Genomic DNA, 22,212 nt, shown 5'->3' with positions numbered 1-22,212 from the left:
GGTTTACAGTATACTAAAATGAGCTGATAGTACATATCAAATCAAATCAAATGTATCTATAAAGCCCTTCTTACATCAGCTGATATCTCAAAGTGCTGTACAGAAACCCAGCCTAAAACCCTAAATAGCAAGCAATGCAGGTGTAGAAGCACGGTAGCTAAGAAAAGCTCCCTAGAAAGGCCAGAACCTAGGAAGAAACCTTGAGAGGAACTATGATGGGTGGCCAGTCCTCTTCTAGCTGTGCCAGGTGGAGATTATAACAGAACATGGACAAGATGTTCAAATGTTCACAGATGACCAGCAGGGTCAAATAATAATAATCACAGTGGTTGTCGAGGGTGCAACAGGTCAGCACCTCAGGAGTGAATGTCAGTTGGCTTTTCATAGCCGATCATTCAGAGGATCTCATCCGCTCCTGCTGTCTCTAGAGAGTTGAAAACAGCAGGTCTAGGACAGGTAGCATGTCCTGTGAACAGGTCAGGGTTCCATAGCTGCAGGCAGAACAGCTGAAACTGGAGAAGCAGCACCAGGTGGACTGAGGACAGCAAGGAGTCATCAGGCGAGGCAGTCCCAAGGTATGGTCCTAGTGCTCAGGTCCTCCAAAAGAAAGAAAGAAAGAAAGAAAGAAAGAAAGAAAGAAAGAAAGAAAGAAAGAAAGAAAGAAGGAGAGCAAGAGAGAAAGAGAGAATTAGAGAGAGCATACTTAAATTCACACAGGTCACTGAATAAGACAAGAGAAATACTCCAGATATAACAGACTGACCCTAGCCCCCCAACACATAAACTACTGCAGCATAAATACTGGAGCCTGAGACAAGGGGGCCCCACACTGTGGCCCCATCCGACGATACCCCCGGACAGGGCCAAACAGACAGGGTATAACCCCACTCACTTTACCAAAGCACAATCCCCACACCACTAGAGGGATATCTTCAACTACCAACTTACCATCCTGAGACAAGGCCGAGTATAGCCCACAAAGATCTCCACCACAACCCAAGGAGGGCGCCAAACCTAGACAGGAAGATCACTTCAGTGACGCACCCCTCCTAGGTACGGCATGGAAGAGCACCAGTAAGCCAGTGACTCAGCCTCTGTAATAGAGTTAGAGGCAGAGAATCCCAGTGGAGAGAGGAGAACCGGCGGGGCAGAGACAGCAAGCCTGGGAAGACTGAATCTGCAATAGGTAAGCAGCTTGGTTTGAAGAAATCAACTGTACGAGCAATTATTAGGAAATGGAAGACATACAAGACCACTGATAATCTCCCTCGATCTGGGGCTCCACGCAAGATCTCACCCCGTGGGGTCAAAATGATCACAAGAACGGTGAGCAAAAATCCCAGAACCACACGGGGGGACCTAGTGAATGACCTGCAGAGAGCTGGGACCAAAGTAACAAAGCCTACCATCAGTAACACACTATGCCGCCAGGGACTCAAATCCTGCAGTGCCAGACGTGTCCCCCTGCTCAAGCCAGTACATGTCCAGACACGTCTGAAGTTTGCTAGAGAGAATTTGGATGATTCAGAAGGAGATTGGGGGAATGTCATTTGGTCAGATGAAACCAAAATATAACTTTTTGATAAAAACTCAACTCGTCGTGTTTGGAGGACAAAGAATGCTGAGTTGCATCCAAAGAACACCATACCTACTGTGAAGCATGGGGGTGCAAACATCATGCTTTGGGGCTGTTTTTCTGCAAAGGGACCAAGACGAATGATCCGTGTAAAGGAAAGAATGAATGAATGGGGCCATGTATCGTGAGATTTTGAGTGAAAACCTCCTTCCATCAGCAAGGGCATTGAAGATGAAACGTGGCTGGGTCTTTCAGCATGACAATGATCCCAAACACACTGCCCGGGCAACGAACAAGTGGCTTCGTAAGAAGCATTTCAAGGTCCTGGAGTGGCCTCGTCAGTCTCCAGATCTCAACCCCATAGAAAATCTTTGGAGGGAGTTGGAAGTCTGTGTTGCCCAGCAACAGCCCCAAAACATCACTGCTCTAGAGGAGATCTGCATGGAGGAAAGGGCCAAAATACCAGCAACAGTGTGTGAAAAGCTTGTGAAGACTTACAGAAAACATTTGACCTCTGCCATTGCCAACAAAGGGTATATAACAAAGTATTGAGATAAACTTTTGTTATTGACCAAATACTTATTTTCCACCATAATTTGCAAATACATTCACTAAAAATCCTACAATGTGATTTTCTGGAAAAAAATGTCTCATTTTGTCTGTCATAGTTGAGTGTACCTATGATGAAAATTACAGGCCTCTCATCTTTTTAAGTGGGAGAACTTGCACAATTGGTGGCTGACTAAATAATTTTTTGCTTTCCAAGCTGTTTAAATGCACAGTCAACTTAGTGTATGTAAACTTCTGACCCAGTGCAATTGTGATACAGTGAATTATAAGTGAAGTAATCTGTCTGTAAACAATTGTTCGGTAACATGACTTGTATCATGCACAAAGTAAGTCTATCCGATTTGCCAAAACTATATCAACAAGAAATGTGTGGAGTGATTGAAAAACCAGTTTTAATGACTCCAGCCTTAGTGTATGTAAACTTCCAACATCAACTGTAGTATACAGTATGTTAGTATGGGTAGTCAAACACAGTTTATCTCTCGCTAAGCTGATGTTGAAACATTTAAAACAAAAGCATTTCAGCTCGTTCTCTTTATGATGTCATGCGTTTAAACAAGCCCATTTCCCATGTCTATCTCTACATTGTAACACACTGTATTTAGCTAAGACAGTCCCTTTGGGCCCCCCACTCTCTCTTTCTCTCCTTCTCCCTCTCTCTCTATGCTATAACATACTTAAAACAAGCCTGTGCCTCTCTCTCTATGCTATAACACACTTAAAACAAGCCTGTGTCTCTATCTCTATGCTATAACATACTTAAAACAAGCCTGTGTCTCTCTCTCTATGCTATAACACACTTAAAACAAGCCTGTGTCTCTCTCTCTATGCTATAACACACTTAAAGCAAGCATGTGTCTCTCTCTCTATGCTATAACACACTTAAAACAAGCCTGTGCCTCTCTCTCCATGCTATAACACACTTAAAACAAGCCTGTGTCTCTATCTCTATGCTATAACACACTTGTGTGGCTCTATGCTATAACACACTTAAAACAATGTGTCTCTATCTCTATGCTATAACACACTTAAATCGCCGTGGGTTCTCTCTCTCTATGCTATAACATATTAAAACAAGCCTGTGTCTCTCCCCTATGCTATAACACACTTAATAATAATAAATAATAATATATCCCATTTGGACAAAGCGACTTACAAGTCTGGGGCCACTACTTAAACAAGCCTGTGCCTCTCTCTCTATGCTATAACACACTTAAAACAAGCCTGTGTCTCTCTCTCTATGCTATAACACACTTAAAACAAGCCTGTGTCTCTCTCTCTCTCTATGCTATAACACACTTAAAACAAGCCTGTGTCTCTCTCTCTATGCTATAACACACTTAAAACAAGCCTGTGTGTCTCTCTCTCTATGCTATAACACACTTAAAACAAGCCTGTGTCTCTCTCTCTATGCTATAACACACTTAAAACAAGCCTGTGTCTCTCTATTCTATAACACACTTAAAACAAGCCTGTCTCTCTCTCTATGCTATAACACACTTAAAACAAGCCTGTGCCTCTCTCTCTATTCTATAACACACTTAAAACAAGCCTGTGCCTCTCTCTCTATTCTATAACACTGAAAACAAGCCTGTGTCTCTCTCTCTCTATGCTATAACACACTTGAAACAAGCCTGTGTCTCTCTCTCTCTCTATGCTATAACACACTTAAAACAACCCTGTGCCTCTCTCTCTATGCTATAACACACTTAAAACAAGCCTGTGTCTCTCTCTCTATGCTATAACATTCTATAACTTAAAACAAGCCTGTGTCTCTCTCTCTCTATTCTATAACACACTTAAAACAAGCCTGTGTCTCTCTCTCTCTCTCTCTATTCTATAACACACTTAAAACAAGCCTGTGCCTGTCTCTCTCTCTCTATTCTATAACACACTTAAAACAAGCCTGTGTCTCTCTCTCTATTCTATAACACACTTAAAACAATAACACACTTAAAACAAGCCTGTGTTTCTCTCTCTCTATTCTATGTGCCTCTCTCTCTATTCTATAACACACTTAAAACAAGCCTGTGTCTCTCTCTCTATTCTATAACACACTTAAAAAAACAAGCCTGTGTCTCTCTCTCTATTCTATAACACACTTAAAACAAGCCTGTCTCTCTCTCTCTATTCTATAACACACTTAAAACAAGCCTGTGCTCTCTCTCTCTATGCTATAACACACTTAAAACAAGCCTGTGTTTCTCTCTCTCTATTCTATAACACACTTAAAACAAGCCTGTGCCTCTCTCTCTATGCTATAACACACTTAAAACAAGCCTGTGTCTCTCTCTCTCTCTATTCTATAACACACTTAAAACAAGCCTGTGTCTCTCTCTCTATTCTATAACACACTTAAAACAAGCCTGTGCCTCTCTCTCTATGCTATAACACACTTAAAACAAGCCTGTGTGTCTCTCTCTCTCTATGCTATAACACATTCAGATGGATCTCTTCCTCTCTCTCGCTATCTGTCTTCCTCTACCCTCCAATCAATTCAAACGAGTCCACCTTATATACCCTCTCTCTCTTTGCTGTAGTAACACACTTAAAACAAGTCCCTTTCCCTGTTTCTTTCCTTCCCAGTAGTGTAACATATTTAAACAAGTCCATTGGCTGGTCTGTGTGCGTGTTTCCCATTAGGCGCTGAGCGCTGTGTGTGGAGAGACTGCAGCTCTGGGGAGACGGCCTTGTCAGATAGTTAACAACCACCATTTCTCACCGTGCCTCGCCCCGCTATCGCTACCCGCTGCCGTCACCCACCCTCTCCCTCACCCCACGTAGCAGCATGCAAATGGATTAGGGGAGGGAGGAGGAGGTAGGGCTTGTGTGTTTGTTTTGTGAGTAGAGTCAGGTAAAGAGCTCAGTTGTTTAAGGTTAGTGTAACGATTGTCTTCTTCTTCTGATGAGGAATAAGAAAGATCGGACCAATGCGCAGCGTGGTAAGTGTTGATATTTTAATGAAATAACCGAACACTGAATACAAAAGAACAAGAGAAATAAATGGAAACCGAAACAGTTCTGTATGGTAAAACACAGACACAGAAAACAACTAACCACAACCCATAGTGGGAAAACAGGCTGCCTAAGTATGCTTCTCAATCAGAGACAACGATCGACAGCTGCCTCTGATTGGGAACCATACCAGGCCAAACACAGAAATACATAACCTAGAATACACAACATAGAATGCCCACCCCAACTCACGCCCTGACCAAACTAAAACAGAGACATAAAAAAGGATCTAAGGTCAGGACCTGACAGTTAGTGATCACTTCCTTCCTCCATATCTCTCTCTCTCTAGGATCCTCTCTCTCGTCATCTGAAGGGCTATATGTGTTTAACACTTTAGACCCCAATATCATTCTAGAATGCTGCTGTAGATTACTTTGAACTTTCAAGATAAAGCTCATCTTCTCACACATTTCAAACAAACAGACATAGCTCAAAAACAAATAGTAAATGATAATTACAAGTTACTTTTAAAGAGCACAACCTCTTCTTTAATATGACACCACATTCATGTCAATAGAAATAACTTGAATGTTGTCTTTTTTTATTTTTTGTTTAAAGACAATCACTTTCAAAAAATGTTTAACACTCAACACAACAAACAACCTAGTGTATTTATGCAGTACATTGGACTAAATTACTCACTCAAAATGTACCCAGTATAGGGCTATGGTCTAAGGCACTGCACCACAACTCGGTCCACAAGCCCTAGTGCCACACTCTTGTTTCCTCTCTTCTTGCCACTATAGCCATATCACAAAGTGAATGCACAAGCTGCATTTTGAATGCCTTAAGGGACCAGCGCCTGCTGTTTCTGGGAAGAGGCCTTTGCAGGGTCCCCCACACAGTGTACACATTTATGGTGGCAATGTTGAGCATCCCCCAAAACACATACTTCCACCATTTTCTGCCTGTGCGCCCAACATTGTAATAGCTCCTCTGTTGGTCAAGATGGTCAACCCTGCCCATTTTCTTATTGTAATCCATTTCAAGCTCTTGAAAGATATCCACTATATATATACAAAGGTATGTGGACTCCCCTTCAAATTAGTGGATTTGGCTGTTTGAGCCACACACATTCCTGAAAGGTGTATAAAATTGAGCAACCAGCCATGCAATCTCCATAGACAAGCATTGGCAGTAGAATGGCCTTAATGAAGAGCTTAGTGACTTTCAACGTGACACCGTCATAGGATAACACCTTTCCAACAAGTCAGTTCGTCAAATTTCTGCCCTTCTAGAACTGCCGGTCAACTGTAAGTGCTGTTATTGTGAAGTGGAAATGTCTAGGAGCAACAATGGCTCAGCCGCGAAGCAGTAGGCCACACAAGCTCACAGAACGGGACCACCGAGTTCTGAGGCGTGTAGCACGTAAACATTGTATGTCCTCAGTTGCAACATTCACTGCCTCTGGAAGAAAGTCAGCATAAGAACTGTTCGTCAGGAGCTTGCCAAGCCTTAGATTGCCATGCGCAATGCCAAGCGTGGGCTGGAGTGGTGTAAAGCCCGCAACCATTGGACTCTGAAGCAGTGGAAACATGTTCTCTGAAGTGATAACTCACACCTCACCATCTGGCAATCCAACTGATGAATCTGGGTTTGGCAGTTGCCAGGAGAATGTTACCTGCCCAAACGCCGAGTGCCAACTGTAAAGCTTGGTGGAGGAGGAATAATGGTCTGGGGCTGTTTTTCATGGTTTGGGCTAGGCTCCTTAGTTCCAGTGAAGGGAAATATTAATGCTACAGAATACTATGACATTCTAGACGATTCTGTGCTTCTATCTTTGGAACGCTGACTGCAAGCCAGGCCTAATCTCCCAACATCAGTGCCCCGACCTCACTAATGCTCTTGTGGCTGAATGGAAGCAAGTCCCCACAGCAATGTTCCAACATCTAGTGGAACGCCTTCCCAGAAGATTGGAGGCTGTTATAGCAGCAAAGGAGGGATTGCTGTGAATTTGGAATGAGATGTTTGACAAGCAGGTGCACAATACTTTTGGTCATGCAGTGTGAGTTCCTACCACTTTTAAAAACAAAATCCCTGCCACTGTCACTTTAGGCCCAGGCTGTGTGGTACAAGAGTGAATGATGGGACTTAGGGCAGACACACGCCATGAAAACAGGCTCCCCTCTCGGGTGGGCTGTGCCTCTTCCCTCACTATTCCTTCTCCTCACGCTCTTCCTCCTCCTCTCCCTCTGCTTCCTTCTCACCCTCCACTTCCTCATCTCCCTCTGCTTCCTACTCTCCTTCTGCTTCCTCTTCTCCTTCCACTGCGTCCTTCTCCTATCCCTCCGCCTCCTCGCCATGTTCCTCCCCCACCACTCTCCTCTCCACTCTCCTGTTCCTCTCTCCCACCACTCTTCTCTGATTCACTCTCCTCCTCCTGCCTCTACTCTCCTCTCGCTCCACTCCTCCATCCTTGCTCCACATCTCTATCCCTCCAATCATCTCTAACTCCTCTTCCTCCCTGTCTTCTGCTGCTGAACCCTGACTCTCCACATCACTTCCTTTTCTTTTACTGACCTAGAGGAACAGAGGAACAGAGGGAGAGGAGCAACAAATAGGATACAATAGTGGTCAGGAACACCATCTCTCTCTCACACACACTCTCTCCCTCTCACACACTCTCTCTCTACCTCTCACACTGTCTCTCCCTCCCTCTCACACTGTCTCTCTCTCCCTCTCACACTGTCTCTCTCTCACACACACTGTCTCTCTCTCTCCCTCTCACACTGCCTCTCTCTACCTCTCACACTGTCTCTCTCTCTACCTCTCACACTGTCTCTCTCTCCCTCTCACACTGTCTCTCTCTCCCTCTCACACTGTCTCTCTCTCACACACTGTCTCTCTCTACCTCTCACACTGTCTCTCTCTACCTCTCACACTCTCTCTCTACCTCTCACACTCTCTCTATCCCTCTCACACTCTCTCTCTCTTCCTCTCACACTGTCTCTCTCTTCCTCTCACACTCTCTCTCTACCTCTCACACTCTCTCTATCCCTCTCACACTGTCTCTCTCTCCTCTCACACTGTCTCTCCCTCTCACACTGTCTCTCTCTTCCTCTCACACTGTCTCTCTCTTCCTCTCACACTTCCTCTTCCTCACACTGTCTCTCTCTCCCTCTCACACTGTCTCTCTCTCACACACTGTCTCTCTCTACCTCACACACTGTCTCTCTCTACCTCTCACACTGTCTCTCTCTCCCTCTCACACTGTCTCTCTCTCACACACTGTCTCTCTCTACCTCTCACACTGTCTCTCTCTACCTCGCACACTGTCTCTCTCTTCCTCTCACACTGTCTCTCTCTCCCTCACACACTGTCTCTCTCTCACACACTGTCTCTCTCTAACTCTCACACTGTCTCTCTCTCCCTCTCACACTGTCTCTCTCTCACACACTGTCTCTCTCTACCTCTCACACTGTCTCTCTCTCCCTCTCACACTGTCTCTCTCTCACACACTGTCTCTCTCTACCTCTCACACTGTCTCTCTCTTCCTCTCACACTGTCTCTCTCTCCCTCTCACACTGTCTCTCTCTCCCTCTCACACTGTCTCTCTCTCTCTCACACACTGTCTCTCTCTACCTCTCACACTGTCTCTCTCTTCCTCTCACACTGTCTCTCTCTCCCTCTCACACTGTCTCTCTCTCACACACTGTCTCTCTCTACCTCTCACACTGTCTCTCTCTACCTCTCACACTGTCTCTCTCTCCCTCTCACACTGTCTCTCTCTCACACACTGTCTCTCTCTACCTCTCACACTGTCTCTCTCTACCTCTCACACTGTCTCTCTCTCCCTCTCACACTGTCTCTCTCTCTCACACACTGTCTCTCTCTACCTCTCACACTGTCTCTCTCTACCTCTCACACTCTCTCTCTCCCTCTCACACTGTCTCTCTCTCACACACTGTCTCTCTCTACCTCTCACACTGTCTCTCTCTTCCTCTCACACTGTCTCTCTCTCCCTCTCACACTGTCTCTCTCTCACACACTGTCTCTCTCTACCTCTCACACTGTCTCTCTCTACCTCTCACACTCTCTCTCTCCCTCTCACACTGTCTCTCTCTCACACACTGTCTCTCTCTACCTCTCACACTGTCTCTCTCTTCCTCTCACACTGTCTCTCTCTCCCTCTCACACTGTCTCTCTCTCACACACTGTCTCTCTCTCCCTCTCACACTGTCTCTCTCTCACACACTGTCTCTCTCTACCTCTCACACTGTCTCTCTCTCCCTCTCACACTGTCTCTCTCTCTCACACACTGTCTCTCTCTACCTCTCACACTGTCTCTCTCTCCCTCTCACACTGTCTCTCTCACATACTGTCTCTCTCTACCTCTCACACTGTCTCTCTCTACCTCTCACACTGTCTCTCTCTTCCTCTCACACTCTCTCTCTCCCTCTCACACTGTCTCTCTCTCTCACACACTGTCTCTCTCTACCTCTCACACTGTCTCTCTCTCCCTCTCACACTGTCTCTCTCTCACACACTGTCTCTCTCTACCTCTCACACTGTCTCTCTCTACCTCGCACACTGTCTCTCTCTCCCTCTCACACTGTCTCTCTCTTCCTCTCACACTCTCTCTCTCCCTCTCACACTGTCTCTCTCTCACACACTGTCTCTCTCTACCTCTCACACTGTCTCTCTCTACCTCTCACACTCTCTCTCTCCCTCTCACGCTGTCTCTCTCTCACACACTGTCTCTCTCTACCTCTCACACTGTCTCTCTCTTCCTCTCACACTGTCTCTCTCTCCCTCTCACACTGTCTCTCTCTCACACACTGTCTCTCTCTCCCTCTCAAACTGTCTCTCTCACACACTGTCTCTCTCTACCTCTCACACTGTCTCTCTCTACCTCTCACACTGTGTCTCTCTTCCTCTCACACTGTCTCTCTCTCCCTCTCACACTGTCTCTCTCTCACACACTGTCTCTCTCTACCTCTCACACTGTCTCTCTCCCTCTCACACTGTCTCTCTCTCACACACTGTCTCTCTCTACCTCTCACACTGTCTCTCTCTACCTCTCACACTGTGTCTCTCTTCCTCTCACACTGTCTCTCTCTCCCTCTCACACTGTCTCTCTCTCACACACTGTCTCTCTCTACCTCTCACACTGTCTCTCTCCCTCTCACACTGTCTCTCTCTACCTCTCACACTGTCTCTCTCTACCTCTCACACTGTCTCTCTCTCCCTCTCACACTGTCTCTCTCTCACACACTGTCTCTCTCTACCTCTCACACTGTCTCTCTCTCCCTCTCACACTGTCTCTCTCTCACACACTGTCTCTCTCTACCTCTCACACTGTCTCTCTCTACCTCTCGCACTGTCTCTCTCTTCCTCTCACACTCTCTCTCTCCCTCTCACACTGTCTCTCTCTCACACACTGTCTCTCTCTACCTCTCACACTGTCTCTCTCTCCCTCTCACACTGTCTCTCTCACACACACTGTCTCTCTCTACCTCTCACACTGTCTCTCTACCTCTCACACTGTCTCTCTCTACCTCTCACACTGTCTCTCTCTACCTCTCACACTGTCTCTCTACCTCTCACACTGTCTCTCTCTCCCTCTCACACTGTCTCTCTACCTCGCACACTGTCTCTCTCTACCTCTCACACTGTCTCTCTCTACCTCTCACACTCTCTCTCTACCTCTCACACTCTCTCTATCCCTCTCACACTGTCTCTCTCTTCCTCTCACACTGTCTCTCTCTCCCTCTCACACTGTCTCTCTCTCCCTCTCACACTGTCTTGTCTCTCTCTACCTCTCACACTGCCTCTCTCCCTCTCACACTCTCTCTCTACCTCTCACACTGTCTCTCTCTCCCTCTCACACTGTCTCTCTCCCTCTCACACTCTCTCTCCCTCTCACACTCTCTCTCTACCTCTCACACTGTCTCTCTCTCCCTCTCACACTGTCTCTCTCTACCTCTCACACTCTCTCTCTACCTCACACTGTCTCTCTCTCCCTCTCACACTGTCTCTCTCTTCATTCCTCTCAACATACACAAACTCTCTTCTTAATATGGGGTTTCCATAATAAATTGTGTGAAACAGTTACACGCCTCCTATTCCACACACACACACACTCTCTCTCTCTTTCCTCCAATCAACTCTTGCTTTCTTGCCTGACAGACTAACTACAGAGTTCGCCAATGTTAGCTGATTAGTTACAAAGCTGGGACAGTTTCCGAATTAATTGCATCGGTAGACACAGGACAAAACAAGCAACTTGTTAGCTGGGTATGTAAACAAATATCCAACTCAGCTTATGAGCTCCACTGCGCTGGCATCTTAGTCCCTAACACGACAGCTAAGCTGTCTAACAATAGGAAAACCTGTGATTATCTGCACCTAGCAAACATGACAAACCATAACCTAAGCCCAACAGATACACAGGAATTCCTCTAGGTTTCATTTTGGTGGCTAGTTAGCTGGTTGTCTTGATGGCTAGCTAGTGAAAGTGACAGCTGAGGTTGACTCTTCGTGAGCGCAGGCCAAATTTACACACATCTTCTCTTGCCTGACAGACTTCTGTAACTACGACAACAGGGTTCTAAAGGGAGAATTATTAATAATGCAGCCAGATCTCGGATCAGTATTTGATCATGCATTCCTTATTGTCCATGCTGCCATTACCCTAGGCCCGCTCTTACAGCCCTGCTTTACTACTCTGATCACCATACACATCCTCAATGGGACGGACACACACACAGGGTGAGAGAGAGAGACAAGGGGTGGGAGAAGATGTATAGAAAGTAGGGGATGATAAAGAACCTTGCAGAACATTTTTTGTTGTTGCACATGTTAAACATTATTTCACATGTGGTTTTGGAACACTTCACACGTGGTGATACACAGTATTTCACATGTGGTTTTGGAACACTTCACACGTGGTGATACACAGTATTTCACATGTGGTTTTGGAACACTTCACACGTGGTGATACACAGTATTTCACATGTGGTTTTGGAACACTTCACACATGGTGATACACAGTATTTCACATGCAAACATTGAGTCATTAGGATGTCAACTGAACATCACCGTCTTTTCAATTTACATATTTGACACAAACGATTATATTGTGTATGTTTATGCAGTATTCATTTTTCAGCATATTAGATTTGAACTCATAACCTCTGGGTTCTCAGTATTTGGATCTTGCTGCTATGCCACCATGTCTGCGAACAAATTGATTTCACCTGTATTCCTACACTCAGATTTCTTTTAAATACCCTCAAGAAAAACTAGTATATTTATATATGTGATTCAGGAGTATCATTAAAACAGAATAATATGCACAACCAACATTAGACAACTATACAGAAAACCCCAAAATTGCTGAGATGAATAAATTATTTCAATGGTTATATACAGTGCCTTGCGAAAGTATTCGGCCCCCTTGAACTTTGCGACCTTTTGCCACATTTCAGGCTTCAAACATAAAGATATAAAACTGTATTTTTGTGTGAAGAATCAACAACAAGTGGGACACAATCATGAAGTGGAACGACATTTATTGGATATTTCAAACTTTTTTAACAAATCAAAAACTGAAAAATTGGGCGTGCAAAATTATTCAGCCCCCTTAAGTTAATACTTTGTAGCGCCACCTTTTGCTGCAATTACAGCTGTAAGTCGCTTGGGGTATGTCTCTATCAGTTATGCAAATCGAGAGACTGAAATTTTTTCCCATTTCTCCTTGCAAAACAGCTCGAGCTCAGTGAGGTTGGATGGAGAGCATTTGTGAACAGCAGTTTTCAGTTCTTTCCACATATTCTCGATTGGATTCAGGTCTGGACTTTGACTTGGCCATTCTAACACCTGGATATGTTTATTTTTGAACCATTCCAATGTAGATTTTGCTTTATGTTTTGGATCATTGTCTTGTTGGAAGACAAATCTCCATCCCAGTCTCAGGTCTTTTGCAGACTCCATCAGGTTTTCTTCCAGAATGGTCTTGTATTTGGCTCCATCCATCTTACCATCAATTTTAACCATCTTCTCTGTCCCTGCTGAAGAAAAGCAGGCCCAAACCTTGATGCTGCCACCACCATGTTTGACAGTGGGGATGGTGTGTGTTCAAGGTGATGAGCTGTGTTGCTTTTAGGCCAAACATAACGTTTTGCATTGTTGCCAAAAAGTTCAATTTTGGATTCATCTGACCAGAGCACCTTCCTCCACATGTTTGGTGTGTCTCCCAGGTGGCTTGTGGCAAACTTTAAACGACACTTTTTATAGATATCTTTAAGAAATGGCTTTCTTCTTGCCACTCTTCCATAAAGGCCAGATTTGTGCAATATACGACTGATTGTTGTCCTATGGACAGAGTCTCCCACCTCAGCTGTAGATCTCTGCAGTTCATCCAGAGTGATCATGGGCCTCTTGGCTGCATCTCTGATCAGTCTTCTCCTTGTATGAGCTGAAAGTTTAGAGGGACGGCCAGGTCTTGGTAGATTTGCAGTGGTCTGATACTCCTTCCATTTCAATATTATCGCTTGCACAGTGCTCCTTGGGATGTTTAAAGCTTGGGAAATCTTTTTGTATCCAAATCCGGCTTTAAACTTCTTCACAACAGTATCTCGGACCTGCCTGGTGTGTTCCTTGTTCTTCATGATGCTCTCTGCGCTTTTAACGGACCTCTGAGACTATCACATTGCAGGTGCATTTATACGGAGACTTGATTACACACAGGTGGATTGTATTTATCATCATTAGTCATTTAGGTCAACATTGGATCATTCAGAGATCCTCACTGAACTTCTGGAGAGAGTTTGCTGCACTGAAAGTAAAGGGGCTGAATAATTTTGCACGCCCAATTTTTCAGTTTTTGATTTGTTAAAAAAGTTTGAAATATCCAATAAATGTCGTTCCACTTCAGGATTGTGTCCCACTTGTTGTTGATTCTTCACAAAAAAAATATATTTTTGTTTGAAGCCTGAAATGTGGCAAAAGGTCGCAAAGTTCAAGGGGGCCGAATACTTTCGCAAGGCACTGTATATATTTTTTATTTCACCTTTATTTAACCAGGTAGGCTAGTTGAGAAAAGTTCTCATTTACAACGGCGACCTGGCCAAGTTAAAGCAAAGCAGTGCGACACAAACAACAACACAGAGTTACACATGGAATAAACAAGCGTACAGTAAATAACACAATAGAAAAAAATAAAGTCTATATACAGTGTGTGCAAATGGCGCGAGGAGGTAAGGCAATAAATAGGCCATAGTAGCGAAGTAATTACAATTTAGCAAATTAACACTGGAGTGATAGATGTGCAGATGATGATGTGTAAGTAGAAATATTGGTGTGCAAAAGAACAGAAAAGTACATTAAAAACATCATGGAGATGAGAGGTAGATTGGATGGGCTATTTACAGATGGGCTATGTACAGCTGCAGCGATCGGTTAGCTGCTCAGATAGCTGATGTTTAAAGTTAGTAAGGGCAATATAAGTCTCCAGCTTCAGCAAATTTTGCAATTCTTTCCAGTCATTGGCAGCAGAGAACTGGATGGAAAGGCAGCCAAAGGAGGTGTAGTCTTTGGGGATGACTAGTGAGATATACTTGCTGGAGCGCGTGCTACGGGTGGGTGTTGTTATCATGACCAGTGAGCTGAGATAAGGCAGAGCATTACTTAGAATAGACTTATAGATGACCTGGAGCCAGTGGGTCTGGCGGTGAATATGTAGCGAAGGCTAGCCTACTAGAGCATACAGTTCGCAGTGGTGGGTGGTATAAGGGATTTAGTAACAAAACGGATGGTACTGTGATAGAATGCATCCAGTTTGCTGAGTAGATTGTTGGAGCTATTTTGAAAATGACATCGCCGAAGTCGAGGATCGGTAGGATAGTCCGTATGTAATTGCAGCGTGAGTAAAGGAGGAGGCTTTGTTGTGGAATAGGAAGCCGATTCTCAATTTAATTTTGGAGATTTGTTTATTTATTTACCTTAATTTAACCAGGCAAGTCAGTTAAGAACAAATTCTTATTTTCAATGACGGCCTGGGAACAGTGTGTTAACTGCCTGCTCAGGGGCAGAACGACAGATTTTGTACCTTGTCAGCTCGGGGGTTTGAACTCTCAACCTTGCGGTTACTAGTCCAACGCTCTAAACACTAGGCTACACTGCCGCCCCATGTTTAATATGAGTCTGGAAGGAGAATTTACAGTCTAGCCAGAGACCTAGGTATTTGTAGTTGTCCACATATTCTAAGTCAGAACCGTCCAGAGTAGTGATGCTAGTCGGGCGGGCGGGTGAGGGCAGCGAAAGGTTGAAAAGCATGCATTTAGTTTTACTAGCGTTTAAGAGCAGTTGGAGGCCACGGAAGGAGTGTTGTATGGCATTGAAGCTCGTTTGGAGGTTTGTTAACACAGTATCCAAAGAAGGGCCAGATGTATACCGAATGGTGTCGTCTGCGTAGAGGTGGATCAGGGAATCAGCCGCAGCAAGAGTGACATCTTTGATATATACAGAGAAAAGATTTGGCCCGAGAATTGAACCTTGTGGTACACCCATAGACACTGCCAGAGGTCCGGACAACAGGCCCTCTGATTTGACACACTGAACTCTGTCTGAGAAATAGTTGGTGAACCAGGCGAGGCAGTCATTTGAGAAACCAAGGCTGTTGAGTCTGCCGATAAGAATGTGGTGATTGACAGAGTCGGAAGCCTTGGCCAGGTCGATGAAGACGGCACCGTACTGTATTTTATCGATGGCGGTTATGATATCATTTAGTACCTTGAGTGTGGCTGAGGTGCACCCATGACCAGCTCGGAAACCGGATTGCACAGCAGAGAAAGTACGGTGGGATTCGAAATGGTCAGTGATCTGTTTATTAACTTGGCTTAACGAAGACTTTAGAAAGGCAGGGAAGGATGGATATAGGTCTGTAACAGTTTGGGTCTAGAGTGTCACCCCCTTTGAAGAGGGGGATGACCGCAACAGCCTTCCAATCTTTAGGTATGTCAAATGATACGAAAGAGAGGTTGAAGAGACTGGTAATAGGGTTTGCAACAATTGCGACGGATAATTTAGAAAGAGAGGGTCCAGGTTGACTAGCCCAGCTAATTTTTACAGGTCCAGGTTTTGCAGCTCTTTTTAGAACATCATCATTCTGGATTTGGGTGAAGGAGAAGCTGGGGAGGCTTGGGCAAGTAACTGCGGGGGGTGTGGAACTTTTGGCCGGGGTTGGGGAAGCCAGGAGGAAAGCATGGTCAGCCGTAGAGAAATGCTTATTGAAATTCTTGATTATCGTGGATTTTTTGGTGGTGACAGTGTTAACTAGCCTCAGTGCAGTGGGCAGTTGGGAGGAGCTGCTCTTATTCTCCATGGACTTTACAGTGTCCCAAAACCTTTTGGAGCTACAGGATGCAAATTTCTGTTTGAAAAAGCTAAATCAAATCAAATCAAATGTATTTAAATAGCCCTTCGTACATCAGCTGATATCTCAAAGTGCTGTACAGAAACCCAGCCTAAAACCCCAAACAGCAAGCAATGCAGGTGTAGAAGCACGGTGGTTAGGAAAAACTCCCAAGAAAGGCCAAAACCTAGGAAGAAACCTAGAGAGGAACCAGGCTATGTGGGGTGGCCAGTCCTCTTCTGGCTGTGCCGGGTAGAGATTATAACAGAACATGGCCAAGATGTTCATAAATGTTGTTCATAAATGACCAGCATGGTCGAATAATAATAAGGCAGAACAGTTGTAACTGGAGCAGCAGCACGGCCAGGTGGACTGGGGACAGCAAGGAGTCATCATGTCAGGTAGTCCTGGGGCATGGTCCTAGGGCTCAGGTCCTCCGAGAGAGAGAAAGAAAGAGAATTAGAGAGAGCATATGTTGGGTGGCCAGTCCTCTTCCGGCTGTGCCGGGTGGAGATTATAACAGAACATGGCCAAGATGTTCAAATGTTCATAAATGACCAGCATGGTTGAATAATAATAAGGCAGAACAGTTGAATCTGGAGCAGCAGCACGGCCAGGTGGACTGGGGACAGCAAGGAGTCATCATGTCAGGTAGTCCTGGGGCATGGTCCTAGGGCTCAGGTCCTCCGAGAGAAAGAAAGAGAGAGAGAAGGAGAGAATTAGAGAACGCACACTTAGATTCACACAGGACACCGAATTGGACAGGAGAAGTACTCCAGATATAACAAACTGACCCCAGCCCCCCGACACATAAACTACTGCAGCATAAATACTGGAGGCTGAAGACAGTGTCAGGAGACACTGTGGCCCCATCCGAGGACACCCCCGGACAGGGCCAAACAGGAAGGATATAACCCCACCCACTTTGCCAAAGCACAGCCCCCACACCACTAGAGGGATATCTTCAACCACCAACTTACCATCCTGAGACAAAGCTGAGTATAGCCCACAAAGATCTCCGCCATGGCACAACCCAAGGGGGGGCGCCAACCCAGACAGGATGACCACAGCAGTGAATCAACCCACTCAGGTGATGCACCCCTTCCAGGGACGGCATGAGAGAGCCCCAGTAAGCCAGTGACTCAGCCCCTGTAATAGGGTTAGAGGCAGAGAATCCCAGTGGAAAGAGGGGAACCGGCCAGGCAGAGACAGCAAGGGCGGTTCGTTGCTCCAGAACCTTTCCGTTCACCTTCCCACTCCTGGGCCAGACTACACTCAATCATATGACCCACTGAAGAGATGAGTCTTCAGTAAAGACTTAAAGGTTGAGACCAAGTTTGCGTCTCTGACATGGGTAGGCAGACCATTCCATAAAAATGGAGCTCTATAGGAGAAAGCCCTGCCTCCAGCTGTTTGCTTAGAAATTCTAGGGACAATTAGGAGGCCTGCGTCTTGTGACCGTAGCGTACGTGTAGGTATGTACGGCAGGACCAAATCAGAGAGAGATAGGTAGGAGCAAGCCCATGTAATGCTTTGTAGGTTAGCAGTAAAACCTTGAAATCAGCCCTTGCTTTGACACGAAGCCAGTGTAGGGAAGCTAGCACTGGAGTAATATGATCAAATTTTGTTGGTTCTAGTCAGGATTCTAGAAGCCGTATTTAGCACTAACTGAAGTTTATTTAGTGCTTTATCCGGGTAGCCGGAAAGTAGAGCATTGCAGTAGTCTAACCTAGAAGTGACAAAAGCATGGATTAATGTTTCTGCATCATTTTTGGACAGAAAGTTTCTGATTTTTTCAATGTTACGTAGATGGAAAAAAGCTGTCCTTGAAATGGTCTTGATATGTTCTTCAAAAGAGAGATCAGGGTCCAGAGTAACGCAGAGGTCCTTCACAGTTTTATTTGAGACGACTGTACAACCATTAAGATTAATTGTCAGATTCAACAGAAGATCTCTTTGTTTCTTGGGACCTAGAACAAGCATCTCTGTTTTGTCCGAGTTTAAAAGTAGAAAGTTTGTAGCCATCCACTTCCTTATGTCTGAAACACATGCTTCTAGCAAGGGCAATTTTGGGGCTTCACCATGTTTCATTGAAATGTACAGCTGTGTGTCATCCGCATAGCAGTGAAAGTTAACATTATGTTTTCGAATAACATCCCCAAGAGGTAAGATATATAGTGAAAACAATAGTGGTCCTAAAATGGAACCTTGAGGAACACCGAAATTTACAGTTGATTTGTCAGAGGACAAACCATTCACAGAGACAAACTGATATCTTTCCGACAGATAAGATCTAAACCAGGCCAGAACTTGTCCGTGTAGACCAATTTGGGTTTCCAATCTCTCCAAAAGAATGTGGTGATCGATGGTATCAAAAGCAGCACTAAGGTCTAGGAGCACGAGGACAGATGCAGAGCCTCGGTCCGATGCCATTAAAATGTCATTTACCACCGTCACAAGTGCCGTCTCAGTGCTATGATGGGGTCTAAAACCAGACTGAAGCATTTTGTATACATTGTTTGTCTTCAGGAAGGCAGTGAGTTGCTGCGCAACAGCCTTTTCTAAAATTTTTGAGAGGAATGGAAGATTCGATATAGGCCGATAGTTTTTTATATTTTCTGGGTCAAGGTTTGGCTTTTTCAAGAGAGGCTTTATTACTGCCACTTTTAGTGAGTTTGGTACACATCCGGTGGATAGAGAGCCGTTTATTATGTTCAACATAGGAGGGCCAAGCACAGGAAGCAGCTCTTTCAGTAGTTTAGTTGGAATAGGGTCCAGTATGCAGCTTGAAGGTTTAGAGGCCATGATTATTTTCATCATTGTGTCAAGAGATATAGTACTAAAACACTTGAGTGTCTCTCTTGATCCTAGGTCCTGGCAGAGTTGTGCAGACTCAGGACAACTGAGCTTTGAAGGAATACGCAGATTTAAAGAGGAGTCTGTAATTTGCTTTCTAATAATCATAATCTTTTCCTCAAAGAAGTTCATGAATTTATCACTGCTAAAGTGAAAGTCATCCTCTCTTTGGGAATGCTGCTTTTTAGTTAGTTTTGCGACAGTATCAAAAAGGAATTTCGGATTGTTCTTATTTTCCTCAATTAAGTTAGAAAAATAGGATGATCGAGCAGCAGTAAGGGCTCTTCGGTACTGCATGGTACTGTCTTTCCAAGCTAGTCGGAAGACTTCCAGTTTGGTGTGGCGCCATTTCCGTTCCAATTTTCTGGAAGCTTGCTTCAGAGCTCGGGTATTTTCTGTGTACCACGGAGCTAGTTTCTTATGAGAAATGTTTTTAGTTTTTAGGGGTGCAACTGCATCTAGGGTATTGCGCAAGGTTAAATTGAGTTCCTCAGTTAGGCGGTTAACTGATTTTTGTCCTCTGGCGTCATTGGGTAGACAGAGGGAATCTGGAAGGACATCAAGGAATCTTTGTGTTGTCTGTGAATTTATAGCACGACTTTTGATATTCCTTGGTTGGGGTCTGAGCAGATTATTTGTTGTAATTGCAAACGTAATAAAATGGTGGTCCGATAGTCCAGGATTATGAGGAAAAACATTAAGATCCACAACATTTATTCCATGGGACAAAACTAGGTCCAGCGTATGACTGTGACAGTGAGTGGGTCCAGAGACATGTTGGACAAAACCCACTGAGTCGATGATGGCTCCGAAAGCCTTTTGGAGTGGGTCTGTGGACTTTTCCATGTGAATATTAAAGTCACCAAAGATTAGAATATTATCTGCTATGTCTACAAGGTCCGATAGGAATTCAGGGAACTCAGTGAGGAACGCTGTATATGGCCCAGGAGGCCTGTAAACAGTAGCTATAAAAAGTGATTGAGTAGGCTGCATAGATTTCATGACTAGAAGCTCAAAAGACGAAAACCTCTTTTTTTTTGTAAATTGAAATTTGCTATCGTAAATGTTAGCAACACCTCCGCCTTTGCGGGATGCACGGGGGATATGGTCACTAGTGTAGCCAGGAGGTGAGGCGTCATTTAACACAGTAAATTCATCGGGCTTAAGCCATGTTTCAGTCAGGCCAATCACATCAATATTATGATCAGTGATTAGTTCATTGACTATAATTGCCTTTGAAGTAAGGGATCTAACATTAAGTAGCCCTATTTTGAGATGTGAGGTATCATGATCTCTTTCAATAATGACAGGAATGGAGGAGGTCTTTATCCTAGTGAGATTGCTAGCCTTTGCTTTCCTGACTGACTGCGTGTATTGGTTCCTAAACTTCCCTGAAAAGTTGCGTATCGCGAGAACTATTCGATGCTGTTGCAGTCCGCCACAGGATGTTTTTGTGCTGGTCGAGGGCAGTCAGGTCTGGAGTGAACCAAGGGCTATATCTGTTCTTAGTTCTACATTTTTTGAATGGGGCATGCTTATTTGAGATGGTGAGGAAATTACTTTTAAAGAACGTCCAGGCATCCTCGACTGACGGGATGAGGTAAATATCCGTCCAGGATACCCGGGACAGTCGATTAGAAAGGCCTGCTCGCAGATGTGTTTTAGGATGCGTTTGACAGTGATGAGGGGTGGTCGTTTGACCACAGAACTATAGTGGATGCAGGCAATGAGGCAGTGATCGCTGAGATCCTGATTGAAAACAGCAGAGGTGTATTAGCAGGTCAAGTTGGTCAGGATAGTATCTATGAGGGTGCCCATGTTTATGGATTTAGGGTTTACCTGGTGGGTTCGTTGATAATTTGTGTGAGATGGAGGGCATCTAGTTTAGATTGTAGGACTGCCGGGGTGTTAAGCATATCCCAGTTTAGGTCACCTAACAGAACGAACTCTGAAGATAGATGGTGGGCAATCAATTCACATATAGTGTCCAGGGCACAGCTGGTAGCTGGGGGGGTCTATAACAGGTGGCAACAGTGAGAGACTTATTTCTGGAGAGATTTGTTTCTTAAATTAGAAGCTCGAACTGTTTGGACTTAGACCTGGAAAGTATGGCAAAATTTGCAGGCTGTCTCTGCAGTAGATTGCAACTCCTCCCACTTTGGCAATGATGAGAGAATAGTCAGATTAACTGATAAGTAAAATAGCAGTGCAGATAGCACTCTTTTGCTAAGTGCAAAGATGTATTGTAGGTGATCAATCTGTAGACGTCTGAGATGCTACAGACTTTTTGGTACAGCAGAAAGATTAGCGTCCCCAAAATGTAGAGGTTGTGAGTTCAAATCCCTGGTGTAGTAATATTGAAAAGTCAACACTAAGTGATCATGTTTGTTGACACTATTTTTGCTGAACAGCAGGGTGGCCACTCCTAGGGAGAGTAGCAACAGTGCTGACTCCATTTATAGACAATTTGTCTTACCATGGACTGATGAACATCAAGGCTTTTAGAGATACTTTTGTAACCCTTTCCAGCTTTATGCAAGTCAACAATTCTTAATCTTAGGTCTTCTGAGATCGTTTTTGTTTGAGGCATGGTTCACATCAGGCAATGCTTCTTGTGAATAGCAAACTTACATTTTGTGAGTGTTTTTTATAGGGCAAGGCAGCTCTAACCAACATCTCCAATCTCGTCTCATTGATTGGACTCCAGGTTAGCTGACTCCTGACTCCAATTAACAAAGGAATCACATAATTTTTCTTGCAACTGCATGTAGTTTCATGTTGCTTTTACATGTTGACACGTTATCACATTAACTTCAGCTAAGATCACGTGATCACATGA

The 22,212-nt window shown here is 44.6% G+C and overlaps 1 protein-coding gene across 2 annotated transcripts in view; it reads left to right on the top strand.

Moving 5' to 3' along the window:
* LOC135538913 (interleukin-1 receptor accessory protein-like 1-B) overlaps window positions 1–22,212 on the top strand; it is a 114,572-nt gene that overhangs the window by 74,069 nt on the left and 18,291 nt on the right. The window lies entirely within an intron of this gene.

Source organism: Oncorhynchus masou, unplaced genomic scaffold (genome assembly GCF_036934945.1).
Source record: "Oncorhynchus masou masou isolate Uvic2021 unplaced genomic scaffold, UVic_Omas_1.1 unplaced_scaffold_15___fragment_4___debris, whole genome shotgun sequence".
NCBI lineage: Eukaryota > Metazoa > Chordata > Actinopteri > Salmoniformes > Salmonidae > Oncorhynchus > Oncorhynchus masou.
Note: the sequence above shows the minus strand (reverse complement) of the source record. Positions and strands in the feature narration are given on the sequence as shown.